This window comes from Onychostoma macrolepis, chromosome 25, assembly GCF_012432095.1.
Source record: "Onychostoma macrolepis isolate SWU-2019 chromosome 25, ASM1243209v1, whole genome shotgun sequence".
Lineage (NCBI taxonomy): Eukaryota > Metazoa > Chordata > Actinopteri > Cypriniformes > Cyprinidae > Onychostoma > Onychostoma macrolepis.
In genome coordinates, this window is record NC_081179.1 from 9279485 (window position 1) to 9285981 (window position 6497).

The window sequence follows — 6497 nt, forward strand, 5'->3', positions numbered from 1 at the left end:
ACAAAAGCTTATTTATTCAACTTTCAGAAGATGAATAAATCTCAATTTAAAAACACTGACCCTTATGACTGGTTTTGTGGTCCTGGGTCACACACACACATATATGAATATATATATATATATTATATATATTAGTGCTGTCAAACGATTAATCATGATTAATCGCATCCGAAATAAAGTTTTATTTACATGATATATGTATGTGTATATATTATGATATATATATATATAATATATCATAATATATACACATACATATATCATGTAAATATGATATATTATATATATAATATATAAACATAACATATTTTTCTTAAATATATACATGCATGTGTTTGTATTTATATATACAAAATAAATATACACAGTACACACTCATATATTATGTAAACAAAACTTTTATTTTGGATGCAATTAATCGTGATTAATCGTTTGAAAGCACTAATATATATATATATATATATACAGAGGCGGACAAAGTACACAACTCCATTACTTGAGTGAAAGTACAGATACTGCTGGTCAAATATTACTCCATTACAAGTGAAAGTTGTAAAGACATATTTTTACTTAAGTAAAAGTACAGAAGTACTTGCTTTTAAAAGTACTTACGTACCAAAAGTAAATTTCCTTTTTTATGTTAATGCACTGTTTTATCATTGTTGTACGTAATACTTGAAATACCTCTGAAGCAACTTACAATACATTACACCTACTGAATACACTGACTAGCTTGTAGTATCTTTGGAATAAAGAGCTTTTAGAATGTTAAAAACCTATGGGGGAAAAAAAACAATAATAATAATAAAAAATAGATTATTTAGCACCCCTACCCACCCCTACAAAAGCAGGATGGTAGTGATCTCACACAGCTCTGACAGTATGTGTGCACACATCTATGTGTAGCCATTCATCCACATTTGAACAGAGTGGACAGAGAAATCCTGTAAATACAGAGTGATAAGGAAGAAGAAGAAAAAATCACACCTGCTTTAAAACCCAGCAACACAACTGTAGCTGTATAACTTTACAACAGCAACACTCCTTTAACAAAGAAGCAAAACAGCAAGACTTATTTGACATCAAAACAAAATTGTCAAAAATGCTGTCTAATCGCTCTCGCTGTACTTTGATGTCACACAGAACGGTCTGCAGTGCTGCTTCAAGTCCAACACCTATTGTGTTTTATTAGGGGACGCATAACAGTTCTTCTGTGGCTTTATAAGTAATATTTTCACATACAAAATTGAGTAAAATCAGACAATATTGTAATATATACCACAATATTAACTTATTATTATTGAATTGTTGTAAATAAATATCACATTTGCAACCGGTCAGTGTTAAAAAAAATGCTGGGAAATCACTTCATGTAGCCCTACGAGAGTGATTACTGATAAAACTGTCTGAAAAAAAGAAAGTCATGTTTTGGAGAAGAAAAAAATCACCCACTGACTTTCAAAGCTGCTACATAGTAACAACTTTCTACTTCGAAGACCTTGATAGAAATGTAGTGGAGTGAAAAGTACAATATTTGTCTTTCAAATGTAGTGAAGTTAAAGTCATAAGTTTCCAGAAAAAATAATAAAAGTAAATGTACTTAGTTACTGTCTGCCTCTGTATATATATATATCAGTGGCGTTCCGTCCATATACAGTAGCCCAGGGGTCACCAAACTTGCTCCTGGAAGGCCGGTGTCCTGCAGAGTTTAGCTCCAACCCTAATCAAACACACCTGAACCAGCTAATCAAGGTCTTGCTTGGTATACTTGAAACGTCAAGGCAGGTGTGTTGAGGCAAGTTGGAGCTAAACTCTGCAGGACTCCGGCCCTCCAGGACCGATTGTGGTGACCCCTGGTTTAGCTGGTAGACGGCTGATTTCATGCGAGAAGTTAGCTGTCCGCCAAGCGCTCGCCCAGGTGGAAAAATGCGCTGTTGCTGCCAGATCTCGATTGCCAAAAATTACATTGTGTTTGATGCAAAACTAACCCGACGAAATCACATGGTGGTGGGGGGTGGGGATATCTTAATCTTAGCACCTAGCACACCCGGTTAAAAAAGTCACCGCTCGCCACTGATATATATATACAAACACACACACACATTGCTGTTTAGATTGCTGACCCAGTAAAGGTTGTATAAACTTTTAATTATGTATGGATATGAAGCCTCTACATTCCCCTGAACAATGTGGAATGTGTTACCAGAGTGAACTGATACGGTTTACATCTGTTTACCATGGGATCACTCCCACAGGCCCTGACCCTAATGAAGCTCTGACACCCATCCTTCTCAGAAATGACACTAATTAACATGCATGTCTCGTACAACTGACACAAAAGCCTACGGTTTGCATCCCTCTTCCCATTATGGCTCAGGGGTGGATAAGGCATACCAAAAGATTCTTCCCAAGATGCCTTGCCAGAGAAGATATCAGGTGTGATGTGGATGAGAACATGTGGCCAAACACAGAAGGCTGGGCAAATGAGATTACATTTATTTATAATTCTTCTGTGGCTTTTTCTGTTTGTATATTTTTGAACTTTCACATAATAAATGACAGAATATTGCATATCTTTTGTTTTCATGCATTCTTGTTTTCTTTCTTGTTTTTCTAATGTCCTGTTGCAAATAAAGCCTTTACTGCAGCAATTCTGTCTCAGTCTCTTTTTCTCCCACAAACCGTTCATTCTATAAAGCTACTCTGAGATGGGTCATTCAAATTTTGTATAGAATTTTTGCAGCAATAAGACAAAATACATGTATTTACTAAACCCAAAAAGAAAAACAAACTGTAGTGTAAAACACAATCTATGATCAATGCAATATACTGTATTACAGTAAGGTCAGACCTGACACCTAAAATAATACAGTTTCTGTAATTCCATTGGATGTTAGTGTTTTTATGATATTGTGCTATGATTGACTAAATGTTCCTGTTGGAAGAGAACATGTGTTAGTGTTTTGGAATAATAATTTGATTTTGAGACATGTTTGCAGTGTTTAGGTAGATGTAGTGTATTGTGTTAGTATATTATTGTAATTTGAAAATTAGTGTTAGAGTTTAGTTCGCAGTGTGTGATTTTGAACATGAAATTAACTGTTTTGTCAATTGTGTGTTGTAGGTGTGTTGGTGCGTTAAGAGTTTAGGAAAATTGTTAGAAGTATTGGAAAAAATGTCATAGTGATTGTAAAAAACTGTAATATATGGTATATGAACAAATATTTTATTTAAAGTCATATACATTTATAATTGTACTGATTATAAAAGTACACATAGTTCCAATGTTTCATGGCAGTCCCGAGACCAGAGGAAATTAAAGTGATCTGAATCACTGAGAAATATCCTCTCACACTGTCGACAACAAGAGAGAGAGGCAATATCCTTATCAGCTGAGCATTCATTTTTATTAGTCAGTACTATGTGTGTGTGAGAGAAACCCTATATTGCCATGCAATATTTCTTTACCTAAAAAGTGTAAATAGTAGGCCTTTCAAAGTAAAGTACAGGTGATAATGAAAGCATGAAAACTTTTTTAAAAAACCATTAAAAAAGAGTTAACACAAGCAATTTTAGAAACATATCTGTGTATTTTCTTTTTGAAATGTCCCTACCAGAACAAACAAACCTATGGCCTCGGTTGGTAAATATGCCATGTTGTCCCTTACAACTTTTTCTGACATAAAGGACAAATAAAAGTCTTTGTAGCCAAGCACATGATCACCCGGATCTTGCTTCCAGTCACCTGACTGCCATTGTGAGGGTGGAATCGTGACCTTGAGTGAGAGATTTGCCTAATTCTGTGTGTGTGTATGCACACGAGTGTGTGAGCCTCTCCGCCTCCAGACTTCCAGTCATACATCTCACTCCGACACCTTTTGACCTCTGTCTCTCTGCCCCTTCCAATCCCAGCCTCCTGTTGTTTTCTATTGCGCTTTCCATTAAAACAAGTGGTGCAGAAGGACACAAGGCCAGCCAGGAGATATTTCTCTGGTTCGTTTGTTGCATTTGAACACAGCAAGCAGTATCAGGTCATGATTTACACTTCTGTATGGTTTTATTTTTTTAACCTTTTTATTTACCTGTTATACTAGTCAGAGGCGAACCAAGATGAAGTGGGGGCCCCAGGCAAAATTAATAGATGAGGCCCTTCTAAAAGATTATTTTGTTAATATACCTTTATACAACATACAAAAAGTAGTCAAAACACATAATATAACATAAATAGTTTAGCACATCCAGCGTAACGCGAGAGGGAGCCCCCTAGGGGGGATGCAGATATATTGCACCATGTTACGTGTATATTATTAATAATGACATTTCCGATTGTTCAAATGGTCAGCTGTCGGGGGCCCCCTCAAAATGCGGGGCCCCAGGCAATTGCCTGCCTTGCCTGCCCTATTGCTACGCCTCTGATACTAGTCATAGGTTTTGCACCAAAACATACATAATGTAATATTACATGACATTTTATACCCTCCTTCTGACCCCTAGATGTAAACAGTGGTACTTTTAAGACTTCATTATTTAAAAGGATTGATATGATTGGCTAACTTCCGAATACCAGCGTATATCACACTGTTGTTTATCAGGAACTTGCAAAAACCATTGTCAAGTATCATTAATTTTCAACCTTTATCTCTACCTATAACGTTAGTTTTTGGTGCAAAGCTAAAATTGCCCCTTTATCGGCCCCATCTGCAATTGCTCAAAACCTCTGGTCTCGGTGTCAGGAAACACTTGTGATTTGACACATAAGTGTTCACTGTGACGTAAATCTTGGAGAACATGGGGTTCTGTGTGCGTATGAACCTGCATTACCGGAGAAACCAGACACGCCACTCCATCCTGATATCAGCTGCACAAAAGGTTTCTGTATTAGAGTCGTGACCACAGGGATGCCTGTGATATAAAGAAATGAGATGAGATTGGAAATTCACCGTAATGAAAATATTGAACACGATGGCAACAAATGATTTTATCTTTGAACCAGAGAAAAATTACTGATGAGTTGCCTGTTGCCAAGAGACTAAAGCAACAGAGTTCATTCTCTTAGGTAAACACACAAACACACAATAACAGAGACAGCAGTAACAATATATATATTTTTTATCCGAAAACTATTAATTTTATTATGAAGGTGAGAATTTAAATAAGGTGACATATGTTTTGGTCTTCTATTAAGCATTGCTATCACAGGAATAAATTACTTTTTTAATTATATTGAAATGTAAGCCAGTTATTTTAAATTGTATTAAGATTTCAAATTGTATTTTAGGTCAAATAAATGAAGCCTTGGTGAGCATCTTTTGTGAGTGAGGTGATTCATTTTGTTGTGATTGACTTTTAACCTTCTGGTAAACAGACAGTCCTTGATTTTATTTTAGGAGCGCAAACCTCTTCTTTGCCTCAGGCGGACTGACGTAACGCTGACCATGTACAAAATGCTAAACCCCTATGACCAATAGATAAAGAGCACAGAAATGCTCAACTTTTACATTTCTCCTGCAATCTGAGGTAGAAATTTTCATCAGGTTGCCACGTCAGAAAACTTCCCCCATGCATTTAACTAACATGAGCTGTTGATCATTTTACTTCAAATTAGAACACCTTCATTGTTTCTCTAATCTGATTTTTATTTTTTTTTTTGCCTGAAAGGGTCTCCACTATTTTCATAGAAATTATGAAACATGGATAGGGCTGCAGCACAGACTCATCTGTCAAGAATGAGTGGTCAGTCGACTGGAGGTGCTATTCTGTTTCTCACATGAAGCCTACAGTCAGGAGGAGGTCAGTCAGTGTCTACATGTTACATTTAACAGTAAAGTATGAGGATTCTCTGCTGAGTAGCTTAGTGTGTCAGGTACTCGAAGAGTTATTACACAGCAACACAACTTGAGTTTATAGACTAGTCCCGTGCTTTGAAACCTAACAATGCTCTTGTACTTTTAGTTTAGTGCTTGTTAAAACAATTCGCAATCAAGTTTGTAATGTCAAGTCATAATTGAGGTTTTTAGCTAATTTTCTGAAAGTAAACAGCAGAATATTTATTTAAAAGTAACCTTTAACTTTCCACAAAAAGTTTTTTTTATCCTACGAAATTATTCAAACCTTTGAAAAAATAATTAAAATAATGTAAACACATTTATTTTTAGAATGTAACTATTTAAAACTGTAATTTTGTAATTTATTACATTTGCAATAAATTGTTAGATAGCTTTTTAGAGCATTAAGAATGGGTGTCTCAATTGTGCCATGCTACTGTTTCAACTGTACACCATATGAGGACAAAAATGCGCCTCATAGTTTATGAGCTAATTGCTAATTGCTAATGAGCTAATTGTGGAAAATGTAAACTACTTCATCATTCGTTTTTTTTTTTTGTTGCTTAGAATTCATTAATACTTATATAGCTACAGTCGCAGTAAACTGTTTTAACAAATTACAACGCGTATGTGGTTTAATTAGTTTATCGCTTTTTAATAGGCTATTCTTTC